Here is a 13,257-nt window from a genome sequence, read left to right on the forward strand (position 1 = left end):
AACCTCAGCTGATTGTCATCAGGTTACCAGGCCTTTGCACACCAAGAGTGAAATTCCCTGAAAAGCTTTCACTAATCTCTGGCTTCTCTGCTGCCAGTGGGGCAGTCTTCCACTTCCTTTGCTTTTTCAAGCTGATGCCTGAGGTCAGCTGGACCAGCTTGCTCTGAAGCTGTAGCTTTGGAGCCCCTCTTGTGTCCTTTGCTCACCCCCTGCCAGGCAGTGTTCAGTCTGTGTGAGATGAAGGGTGAGGGGCAGTGATTGCAGGCTCTGTTTGGGCAGTGGGGATGGGCAGCAGTAACCAGCCTCCAGGCTGCACTGAACTGGCCTTTCAGCCCTGCTGCTGCTGCTGCTGCCTCTGCTGCTGAGGCTTGGCTTGGCAAGACTGGGGGCAAACCTGTGCTGCTGCTGCCAGGATCCTACTGAGTTTGGGGAAAGAGAAGGATTTGCTGTATTGGTGCCCTGGGTGACCATGTGGTCAGATACTGAAACTTGCAGCGTGTTTCTAAACTTGACATTGTGAAACAAGGTCTCAGACTAGTTCACTGTGCCTTGTGAGACACAGGCACTGCCTGCACCATGGGCTGATAAACTGCAGCATGTGACCCCAGTGTGCCCTATCATCCTCTGCTCCAGCCATCCCTCTACTCCACAGCCTTCCCATGAGCCCATTTTGCATGTCTCTGTTTAGATGAACACTGATTTATTGCAGCAAGCTGTTGAAGTTTTGATTCATCCTGCAGGTTCTTGTTCATTGAAAATCACTTTTTAAGTTATTTACTAAGATCTTTAATAAGGAATTTCCACTTTTGTGACAAGATCTGATTTCAAATGGGTTCTGGTACGTGGTGTTGAATTGAAAATAGCTGTAACTTGCTTGCAGCATTGTTAGAATCTCCAGGGATAATGATGCAACTAAAGCTTCTGCTCTGTTCATTTTGAAACTCTTGCTCTATTGCTGGAGACTCTGCTCTGCTCTGTGTGATGGACAGTTGTAATTAGTGACACTTTTGCATGTTGCTGTTTCTGAAGGAAAGCAAATAGGGCCTAAAATAATTTTTACTTTGAATAAGGATTTCTTCCCCTTAGGTTTCCCACAGCCTGCTTCCTCAGCTCCACTGAAAGACACCAGGTTTTCTCATGATCTCCTGCTGGATATTTGACTAATTTGCTGAGCTTCTATTTTGAAACAAAAGTGATGTTGGTCTTCTGAAAAACAGGGAATGTGTTACATTTTCTAGTCTTTTTGTATCACCTTTCTCTCAGCCACTTGATTTCTGTGTTGTTGTAAATTATTAACTTTTGAACACAGAGATATTGTTGCCTCTAACTCTTCTCCTGCCCTTTGAGTTGCAGGGTTGCTTTTATTGGCAGCATGCACTGAGAAATCTTGTTGGCCACTTACAGCCCTGAAATTGTAATAGTTTATCCCATTACATGGTGATTTTTTCCAGCTCGGTTCTCCTGAGAACCTTGAAATGGGTTTTCCATAAAAATATTCCAGCCACTCTTTTTCTTTTAAAGGCTATAGTCAAATTTGAAGGGATAATCTGGCTATTGTTTCTTGTGGTATACATTTTCTACCCTGATGATTTTGTAAATTATAGAGGATTTTTATTTTTATAATGCAGTCTGGGTCACTGAGAACTGGGGGAACGAGCTTGCTTGTTCTTTGGCTGCAAGCAGACATACATCATTAGCATCTTAACTGATGGAAACTTTTCCATGAAAAATGCACGCACTCTTAATGCTTTTAATCTGCACAAGCACTCCCTGAGTTTGCAATAAGCTGTAATAAAAGGTTTAGGTGACTTATATCTACATTTCCTCAATGGCTCACAGTACCATCCTCAGGAATGTATTCCAAGTGCACTCTGCTTTGTGACTGGTTGTTTTGTCATCTTCCTTTCTCTATAGCTGTTGTGAGTATTGTCTGAGAACCAGAACTGTTGAATTTGGACTGACAGCACAGTATGCTGCTACTTTCAAACTGCTTGGGCCCTCATGTTCATTATGATTCAGGATGGCAAGTATTTGTCAGGAAAGAACAAATGAACTAGAACAAGAATTCACTTGCATTGAATAAATATGGTGAGCAATTCTTTTTATTAGTTCCTCTGCTGAGACGTTAATCTGTGTTAAAATTTGTATGAGATGTGCCTTGGTTCAATTCTCACCCTTTTATGTTAACACTTAGATAAACCAAGATAGGAGAGAGGTGATTAAGTACTTGTCCTCAACTACTCTTGCCCTCATAAGCAGTCCCATGAAAAATTGCTGTGGGAGGAATTACATGCATTGTCTACTTGTACAATAAAAACAAGCTTTAACAGTTGTTCTTACCATAGTTAAGTAATCCTGTTAAAGCAGAAACATTTGCAAGTTTTATACTCAGGATTTCTTTCTGGTTTGGTAAAAGCAAAATAAAGGGCAGATTTCAAAGATGCCAAAGAGCATTTTTGTTTCTCTCCCTCTCCTCCAAGAAAGCAGCTTCCTGATGTACATACTGTTATTTATTCTGCCCTATTTAATTCTGCATCATAGTCAAAATTGTTTGCAAGGGTTCTGGCTGGCTGAAATGAGGTACCAGGCTTTTTTAGCAAACTCAGAGCATTCAGCTGACTGAGGGACAAACCTGAACAACATACAAACATGTCTCATTGAGATGTTGAGGAAAGACCTGGTCAGGCCTTCCCAAGTGTCTGACTCACAGCACTCCACAAAATCTCAATCCTGTGATTTAGCAAGTCATAAATAAAAGCCTGGGGTGGGTTTTTTATAGGCCTAATTACACCTGGTGAAGCGATGTCCTTTTGCTCGAGCGGGGAGTTGCCACACTGCTGCAAAGGCAAAACATGGCCAGGAGAACAGAAAGGGTCAAGCAGAGCCATGGAGTTCCTGGGACAAGCAGGAGCAGTGTGTGTACTTGTGACCCCATTCTCTCCATGTGCACCTTCCTGGGATGTGGTGGTGGGGTTTGTCTGTGGCGGTAAGTCCGAACCATTCCCTGTTTGCCATCACTGCTGACTCAATAAATGACACAATTGAGGTGAGCGTGTGTTTTGTGGAATTTTTTTTTGTTAGTTGGTTGGTATGTTGGGTTGTTGGGTTTTTCCCCCCTCATATGTATTAGTGGAAGAAAAATGAACTGCTGGGGCAGCAGGAACACCTGCCTAGAATAGTGAGTGACTATTCAGCCAGATCTTTACGTAACACCGGTGATGTTACTGCTTCTTTCATTCAGTTTTTTTGACTCAATGCAGAACCATAATGGTTTGGAAGGGACCTTAAAGATCATGTAGTTCCAACCTCCTGCCATATTCCAATGTCTGTGGGATCCCAGGCTCATCCAGTCCATCTTCAACACTTGGCAAATGGGAATTTTAGGTATGTTTCCATGAATAAGGAACATAGCACAGGCTGGTATGTGACGCATTTGCTAAGCCAGTGCAGCTGCAACTGATTGGATATTTTCTACCATTAGGGGAAATGAGTGTAGCCAATGCCATTCCAGCCATTGCTGGGCTAATACTTGGATCTCAGGGACTGCCTGTTAAACACTGAAGGTAAGGGGAGAACACAGTTGCCATTAGTGTTGCATCAATGTATCGTGCCGCAGGCCTTGCTCAATACTAATTCCTTGTTACATTATTTTCTGTAAAAAAAAACAGAACGAAAGACAGCCCTTTCCCTTAAACCTCCACAGGGATTGTGTAATGAATGAAACTGGTTTTCACTAATTATGAATGGTAGTGAAGTCCACTTAGAGGGGTCAGGGTTTCTTCCTTACAGAAATAACTGTGGTGTCTCAGCAGGAGGACATGGGCAACAGAATCCATCCCATTCATATTCCCTTTGAAGCAGACATAAAATTGTTTCATAATCACCATTTTGTGAAAGTTGCATTGAGATGTTTGTCATCCTGGCAAAGGGAACCATCCTTGTTTACTGGTCAGCTTTAATTTTTGTGGCCTGTTACACTAAATGACATTTTTACCAAGCTGAAATATTTTCTCAATCAAAGTCTTTAGTAGTAGGGAGTGCTTTGAACTCAGCTTAGAAAGCTCATTCTTTCTAGCATTTGAAGCCTTTGCCTACTGCATAAATTACAGGCTTAATGAACTCCCCTCTGTCCCACATGTACATTATCTTGAAATTCAATCTGTCTTCCCCAACCCCAAATTCATTAATCACTGCACACTTCCACAGCCATGGAGCCACGAGCCTGCCACAATTCTGCCAGATTTTCATCTTTCTTGCTTGTAGCCTTGTCCTTCCTATTCAAGCCCTCTCTCTGAGGTATCCATTTCCATGTTGCCATACCAGACAAAGTTCTGGCTCAGTTTTAGCTTGGCTCCCTCATTCGGCCAAGAGACGTTATTAGATGCTCAGCTTTTTGCAAACTATAGAGGGAGATGTTTGCTCACCAGGTGGGTTTTTTTCCAGTGTGAAGCACTCATTTACCTTGGAGGAAAAGGAAAATCGCACCAATTAAACAGAACTTTTCTTTCTGGCTGTCCAATAAAAGGACCACCTCATTACTGAAGGGAGAATGAGGGAGAGGGGTTTAGTTTCAAGATGTTTGTCTTCCTTCTGCAGTTGGGTACTGTTCTTACCCTTTGGTGTTTGGTTCAGGCAGGAGTTTTCCATCCAGTCTGCTTTCCACTTTTTTCTTATTTTGCTGTGCTACAGTTTACATAAAACTATTATATAATTTATACAAAGTCATTTATTTTAGAAGACTGTCCTATAAACAGAATAAGGGATTTGGTATCAGGTATTATGAATGGGTAAACCAGTTCCATCATTTTCCAAGTTCCTTGAAACATAAATCCCTCTACAGAGAATTTTCTCTAGTGTCATATGTGGTACTTGAGAACCAGTGAAGGTGACTTATTTCTGAAGGAAAAAACCCTTTTTCTAAGCTTTTTCCTGTTTCACAGTTGCCTGTGTTGTAGCAACCTGGAGGGAAGGTGCCAGTGCTGGAACCAGGCCCTGTGTGTGCCTGCAATAACCACAGGCACTTAAGGTTCCTGTTCTATAACACTTCAAAATTATACCAATTTCAGAACACAGAAATTGTCATGTGAACATGATCTTCAGAGAGTAAATTAAATGGGTTATAACTGTCTTCCCTAGTGAATTTATGGTGTGGGGAATTTCATGTCAGCTCAGCTGACTGCCTCATTTTTCACTATAGGTTTTCCATTTTCGGTTAAGCTGTTGCTATTTAAAAAGATGACTTCCATGTCATTTGCAAAGCATGTAGAAGCTGGAGGCAATTCAGCATTTTGACACTCTTAATTAACTGATGGCCTGTCATGAAAGTAGAGTGTAATTAAATGATTTAGTAATTTTGGCCGTGCTGCTTTTCAAACTATTTTTATATCTCAGCAGAATAATTCAGGTGGTGACATCATGTCAGTATATGTCCTTCTCCTTCCTCAATGCCTACTCAAGAATTGTTGCTCATGGTTCAAAATAGCTGTAAGACAATAAATTCCAACCAATTCTTGGTGAAAGAGGAAATAGAAATTTAAAAAATTTCCTGTCCCAGACTGTGGCCTGTCATCCTGATGGGGTCTGCGAAGATGAGGTGCAATATGTGACAACCTACACATCCTGTAGGAGCGAATCACACATTCAGAGATCTGCAGAGTTTCCAGGACAGTCCAGATGGGTTCATGAGAACTGACGGGAGAAAATAAAGGTAATATTGATTGCTACAGAGCCTGAGCCTTCAGATACTGCTAATGATTTGAGTAAGATTGGATTTGGATTTGGCCTAAAATACTTTTGACTAGTGAAGATTATACTGTCTTCAGCTAGAGGGGCGGGTATTGAAATGGGAGTGCTTTTACTGGGTAAGCAAACATAGTTTTATGGAGGTATTCCAGGAGAGACATGTCCCTAACGCAGCCTGACAGTGTTACTGTTCAGAAATTAATGGGATTTGCCAGGAGCCAGTAATACCCACTACATTTTGAGCCAGGTTCTTTTGATGTCCATTTTCTGATGTGCTGCCCTGGGGAAATCTGCCATCTATTCATCTCTTCAATCCTTTAATAACATCCCTTGTGCCAGGAACATCAGAATGCTGAATGCCACGACTGAGACGTTACTATGAATATGCTGAAGATCTTTGCTTGGTGTGCGATGAAACGATCTTTGGGGAATAAGTGAAACAAAAGAGTGTGTAGGATATCCTTTAATTCAATGAAGAATGTGGGTGGAGAAGTAATTGAAATGAACAAGATGCTTTGGATTTTCCTTAATGCCTTGAATACTTCGGGGTGTACTTAAACCTCTGTGTGTGCGTGTGTGAACCGTTTGCTGCTCAAAGAACTAAAGAAAGCAGGAGCCCATGTTTTTTAACCTGCCCCCATCACACCTTTTCCCTGAGGTGTGGGCACTGTATTCCCTGTGGCAGTTCTGAGAGAGGAGAAATAACCCTACAAAGGATTTTAGACTTGTGTACGTCTGAGTGACAGCCACCTGCTGCTGAAAGCTACTGGAGTGCCTCCTTCCCTCTCCTTGCCCTCAGCAGTGGCCAGTTGCCTCTTTCAAGTGTGGTTAAATCTGAGCAACAAATTCTTGAATTATTTAAAGAGAAAGGAAGATGTGCCTGCAATCTGCAGCACAGGTGCGTGAGCCTCTCTCCTTCCAAAGGCAGCTTGAAGTATTTTGTGCACAAAGGATGGTGTTTTTGATGCCCACTGCGCCCACTGTCACTAAGAAGGAGTAGGGAGGAAAAGCCCAGGATGCCAGCAGCAGATAAGCCAAGCCATAAGGCAACAGTTTTGCCTGCAAAAGCGATACCTGCCAGATTCCTTCAAGAATAAAATCCCTTTTGTTGGAGTTGGACTCAATCACGCCTTGAATGATTTAATTACTAAAAAACATTAACCAGAGCTAGAGAGTCAGGTATGTCTATGGATAGCAGCTATTCATTTATCTCCAGCACAACAAAGACGGGAAATGCTTAAGATAACAATGAGCCAACGACATCTATCACTTCCTTTCAAGGAAGTTTCAGTTCCTTTTGAAAGAAAACCCTTTGAATGTAGAAAGACTTAAAGAATACACTCATACATATTAGATCAAACCCTTCTCATAAGCACTGAAAGAAAAAAAGATACTATAGTTGAAGGTCTATACTTTTGTTGTCTTACATCCTCAAAAAAAAGCCCCTCAAACAACAAAACCAACCAGACTGGACGTATGTAACTGCATGATCATAGACATGTTGTCAACTCTACGCTTGGACTGAAAACTTTTTCTGACACGTATTTCCTACTTCAACCAGAAACTAGGAGCTTCAAGCAGATTGTGTGCCCTCACTGCTCTAGCTGTCCCTCATCCTCTGCCTTCCCCTGCTCCAGCATTCATGATGCAGAGAAACTTGTAATTAAAGAGAAATGGAAAATGTCACAATCTTTGCAGAACAAAGAAGAATCAGAAGGAACGTAGTGGAAATGAACAGAATCAAGGATTATATAGAAGAAGATTGTTCTTATATGAGAAAAAAGGGCATTAAGTTAAATTCTGCAGTAGAGCATTTACATCTGATGAAAGAATATATTTTTGAAGTACCTCAATTAGTTCATGGAACTCACTGTTACAAGATGTCACAGATTAAAACAGGATTTTAAAAGGATTAGATGTTCTTCCCTATAAACTGTGTGTCTATTTATATTAGTTAAGTACAACAATGAGCTGATTTATTTCATTTGAATACTGAATCTGTAAAAAAATCTGACAGCTGTTTTGGTCATGGAATATAGTTATGTTGGAAGAAACAAAAGACTTCATCAAAAGATATCACTTCAACATTCATAATAATGGGTTATTTAATAATACCTATGTTGATTTGATTTTTCAGCAGTAGATTTATTTTGCACTGTGTATAATTAAAATTGAGTCAAGTTTGAATTGTAGTGTTTTGATTTCTTTAAAATTGCTTTGTTCTTAGAATTTTCCTTGCATCTGAAGTGTTGACATTCGAGGGAGTGGATTTCTGTTCACAAAAACAGTCATTGAAAAATCCTCCACAAAACATCCTCTGTGCTACTGTTTGCTGGTGGAATTCCTTTCTGCTGTGTCTGATGCAGTTTGTCCCCAGCCAACATATTGACTAAGTCTTGCCTCTAGGAGTGAGTGCACCAAGCACTGAGGACGTTCACTGAAGCCCACACAAATGCCTGAGTCTGTTATTCATGAGCTTGTAAGCTCCCTTGTAGGCTCATAGTCGGTCTGGTTTTGGAGAATCTCTGTTTAAAAATCACCCATTCTTCACCATTGTGTTTCCTATGGGCCATGAAGCATGAATATGTTGGTGGGATGTATGGAAAAGTGCATATGGCTTTTTAGAAAGGGCTGTCAAGAACTTAGAAACTTCCTTCTAGAAGTTGTGAGGTGTGCTGATCCCTCCCTCCTCACCAATGTATCATACTTAAGGCAGATTTTTTTAGAACAAACTGGCACAAATTACGACTTTTATCCAAACAATGAGAGTCACAATTCTCAATCCACCATCCTCTGGCACAGTGCCAACATTATTCCTGGAGTACTATTCTCTTTGAAAGAGTTTTACATGACTGAGGAAATTAAATAATACCACAGCCCAGTGATATCCCAATAAACATGAGATAGGATGCAAAATCAGGAGGTCTACAATTCCAGTACAAACTCTGAAAGGCATTTTTTGAGTGATGTGGAGCATGTTGCTTAATCCTCACGAGGCAACTAGAAGGTTTCAACTATTTGTAAATTACTTTTACATCTTCAAATGCTAAAAACACGTCTGTCAGCATTTTAGGAAGATGAAGTTCTGTAGATGGAGTTACTGTCTCAAACTCCCATTCATTTTTGAACCTCAAAGTTCTTTTGTTTCTTTGAACCAGAAAGCACATATTTAGGTGATGATTTCATATCTTCCAAATGATAGCTTTTCATGTAATCAACATAATAACACTTCCCATGAGAGACTCTCCAAGTGGCTTCACAGACCTTCCTAAGGTCTCATGGAACTCTTACTCATGCTGTAAATATAACTACTTCTACTACAGGGAGGAGAGAGGATCAGACGCGTTAAATGTCACCCAGCAAGTCAGCAAAGAGTTGAACAAGAACCTGTTTCTCCCGATTCCAAATCCTGGCGAGTTTGTTGTTACTGAGCACAGACATGTTCATCTGGAACACTCTCACAAATACTTGAACCCCATGGGTATTCATTGAAGGCATTTCCATCTTCTGGCCAGAACAGGAATGTAATCAAAAAGGTACTTAAGCATTTCCAGGGCTTCCAAACACAGATGAATAAAAAAATAAACTATAAGAATTAAATGATCCAATTGCTTATTGTTTTCCTGTTAACTTAATCCTGTACTTGGCCTTATTGCTTCACAGAGGCTTTCAAATTACCTGAGTATCACATCTCATTCTCAAATACCAAATCCAAATAACAACCCCTGAAAAGTTGTCCTATGAGTATTGGAAAAATAGCCATTGTTTGCCCATGGATTTGTGCCACCCTCTGATCCCTTCCTTGCACTCACCCCAGCCCTGCCACGTCCACAACAACCCTCTTCCCACAACAACCTCAGCTTCCTCCACATCCTCTGCAAGGCCAGAGCAGACACTGATTACCAAAGTGGCTGCTGCCACACTCAGTATGTACCAGCAGAGTTGGACTGGCTTTGGCTCGGCCCCTCTGTGTCTGGCCATGGATTGACACAAAACTTGTAAGAACTAAATTTCCTTTGAGACATCATTTTTTCATCTGTGGCAGAAACTGGCCAAGAGATCGTAAAGATACGGGAAGGAGGGAGGGGAAGAGGAAGGCAAACAATTTAATGGAATAAGTGTTATTTCTTTATTAAGCTTGGGCTAATAATTTAAAATGCGTGCCAGAGGGAGAGAAAAAGAAAAAAATCAAGAAGTAATTGAAGTCCAAAGCCCTTGCCCAAGTTCTCACACAAGTTTAAAACAGATACAGACACAGATCTCTTAGAGCCTCTAGGCCAGTGTCTGGAATATTGGAGAGAAAAGTGATGGATATTTCAATTTTTAGCCAGCACAGACAGTAAAGAAGTGTTGCCCCCTTTTAAACGCACAGCCTATTGAGATTACTGCTGGAAAGGATTACAATGCAATCTTTTTTTTTTACTCCTAAGAATAAGTCCTATCTGGTGGAAAATGCATCATAGATTAATTAAGTGCCCATGTATTAGTGGCTTTATCGTATGACTCACTGAGTTAACCTTAATATAGGATTCTGAGGATATTAAGCCAAGGATTTTATTGATTCACATTGTTCTGATGCAGGTAGGACTTGAGTGTAATGGATGAAGTCTGCACAAAATTTAGAAAAATCAAAGATCCAAGGCTGATGAGGTAATCAAGGTGTATTAAGACAGACTGCACAGGAGCTGGGCTGGTCTCTCAGCCACTAGAGGGCAAAGCCACGACATTGCAAACTTCATCACCGCACCTTTCTAAGGGTGTTATCAAGGACGGGTTGTTTTTTTACAACAAAAGCTGGTTAAATGATCACCAAGCCCTTCCCCATCAATGGCGTTAGTAATGAATCCTTACAGTATTGTTTCTGTCGGTGTGGTGTGCAGGCAGTCATTAGCAACTGCACAGGAAAAAAAGCAAACATTTTCTTCCATGGAACTGCTAATAAAAGCTTCAGTCATCCAAGAGGTTTGGACCCTTTAGGTTCACAGCAGAGGCCTTTCCTAATTGAGATCTTACATATCAGTAGAAGACTGAGCACCTGTGTCAGGAACCACATCGGGAAAGTAATGAACATTTTGCTGCAAGGTTTCCTAATTGTTTGATGTTACCAGATCAGACTGGGAAACTCCTGAATGTTTCCATCACTGACAGATTTTGGAGAGGTCCAGAGCCTTATATACAATTCCCTACCCAAGTCAATCTTTGACCTTCTAATATTAAATGTTCCAGTTCTTCTCTCCCCTGGTTCTTACCCTCTCCTGTGCCTATGTCTGTTATCAATCATCTATTCTCTGCTCCTGCTAAAATTCCCACTCCACTGTTCCGAGATCAGGCATGGATCAGCTTTGGTGTGGACCTGAGAGACTGCTTGGCACAAGATCAGTATCCTGCCTGTGACAGTGGCCAGAAGCAGATGCCAGAGGAAGAGTTTAGTAGCGGGATAATCATACAGTCACACTTGTCAGGAGTAACCTCCCAGCTCCCAGCAATGTATGTCTCAGACTTCCCGAGTGAGAAAAGTTCTCTTGGCATGCAATATGCTTCAAAGGCTTTGCCTTCTGTGAACAAGTCCACCCATCCCTTCAACCAGTGTAAACATTGCCATCCCCACGGCTGCTCCCATCATGTGCTGAGGAGCACATGAGCTGTGTCAGATGATGCTGAAAGGGATGACAGGTTGTTACTTCTTAGTGCCCAAGGAAATTGAGTTCTGCATAGACGAGCAAACAGAATCCACAGCTATGCTCACAGAGCTCTGTCTCATGGGGAGCAGACTTACAGCACTGAACTCCTGCTTCTGCTAAAATTTAGTTGCTACAGTCACCTGATTTTGACATTTCCAGTGCTGGGAAATCTAACTTGTCCCTTTCTAAAGTGTCTCCGTGATTAATTACCTTCCCTGGTAGAAGACTTCACTGGGAAGCTGAATACAGTCACTGAATTTTGGAAGTACTTAGAACCTGTGATTGAGTGACCCCTTCACCTTTTTTTTGACACTGAAATAGATTGAACATTTTCACTTTCAATCTAATTCATTCTTATTCATCTTCTCTGAACCATCTTTTTTCCCCCTTCTATTAAGGAATTAAGGAATTTGGATATCAGACTTCAGGAGCACTGGAACTAGTACCAGAAAAATAAATACAGACATCTTTCTACATTATTCTGTTTATAAACCCAAGGATTGCATTAGCCTGTTGGCTACAGCACCACACCACCTGCTTATTTTCTTCTGATTATATGTGATGATTCTCCAGGTTTTTGAGCATTAACTTGTAAAGCACAAATTTTCTCATCCTATAATCACTGTCTTCATTCTTTGGTGCATGTTTTTAATTTGGCTGTACAGAAATGCATATTACTTGTTATCAAGCCGCCTCAGCTACTTTACAGCATGTCTTGTTATTTATGAATCCCTGTTGCTTACATCACCTACAAACTTTGCAAATGATGATTTTATTTCCTTAGAGCCATTAATATCAATTCAATACAGCATAGAACTAATTGCCAGAGGACCCAGAAACACATTCTTTGATGATGACTTCTTATTTCCCCACTTTGTAACTGTCAGTTAGGTAGAGTCTCAGCAGTTTAATATGTGCTGTGATGAGTCTGTATCATTTTGACTTCTTAATTAAAATGCTGCAAGTTACCAGAACAAATATTTTGCAAACCTACTTACCTTCATCAACCAAACTTGTAATGCCATTAAAAAATCAAATTATTTTGGCAAGATTTATTTTCCACATTAATTTGCATTTATTGTGTTTCCTTCTTTAATTATTTTTTAATCAAGTAATGTAGATAATGTCCCATTATATTACTGAGAATTCTTGTCAGTCTGACAGGTCCTAATTACCCTGGTCACCTTGTTTACCCTTTTAAAATATTGGGACAATATTTCATCCAGTCCTCTGGAACTTTAACAGTGTTCCAAGATTTACTGAAAATCAACATTAATGGTCTAAAGATACTCTGTGCCAGTGCTTTTAAAACTTCTGGATGCAAGTTACCTGGATCTGCTGACGCCCAACTTCATTAGCTTCTGTTTAACATCCTCCTCAGTGCTTGTTGTAATGGAATGTATTTCATCATCATCACATGGTATTTGTATATCATCTGCCTCTTCCCCAAGAAATAGTTCTTGAGTTCTTCTGCCTTTCCTACACTGTTGTTAAACATTCTACTCTTTCCACCTAGGAAGAGAGTGAAGCCTTCATTAAGCTTCCTTTTCCTTCTAGTTTCTGCAACTTTCACCAAGTAGTTAAAAAATCCTCTTATTTGTCCTTAACCCTGTTGTTCAAAGATTACTCTTGGATCATTTTGAATCCCATATCAATTCCCTGGAACTCCTAGCTCCCAGTGTATGCCTTTGTATTGAGCCTGTAACTCTCTGCTGCTCCCTTCAACCAGGGCACCTCAGAGCTTCCCCTCACCTTTGTAACTGTGATCTTCTCACCTGTTTTCCAGATCCCTGCCTTTTGCAAATTGGAATATCCTTTTCTATATGCTCTTCTT

At 40.8% G+C, this 13,257-nt stretch overlaps 1 long non-coding RNA gene across 1 annotated transcript in view; it reads left to right on the top strand.

The window, feature by feature from the left end:
* LOC116790731 overlaps nt 1-3,070 on the top strand; it is a 32,425-nt gene extending 29,355 nt beyond the window's left edge. Inside the window, exons 4-5 of the long non-coding RNA XR_004358472.1 lie at nt 1,915-2,088; nt 2,780-3,070. This is a non-coding gene — a long non-coding RNA (uncharacterized LOC116790731). The remainder of the gene's footprint in view (nt 1-1,914; nt 2,089-2,779) is intronic.
* Nucleotides 3,071-13,257: the final 10,187 nt, after the last annotated feature.

Source organism: Chiroxiphia lanceolata, chromosome 9 (genome assembly GCF_009829145.1).
Source record: "Chiroxiphia lanceolata isolate bChiLan1 chromosome 9, bChiLan1.pri, whole genome shotgun sequence".
NCBI classification, from domain to species: Eukaryota; Metazoa; Chordata; class Aves; order Passeriformes; family Pipridae; genus Chiroxiphia; species Chiroxiphia lanceolata.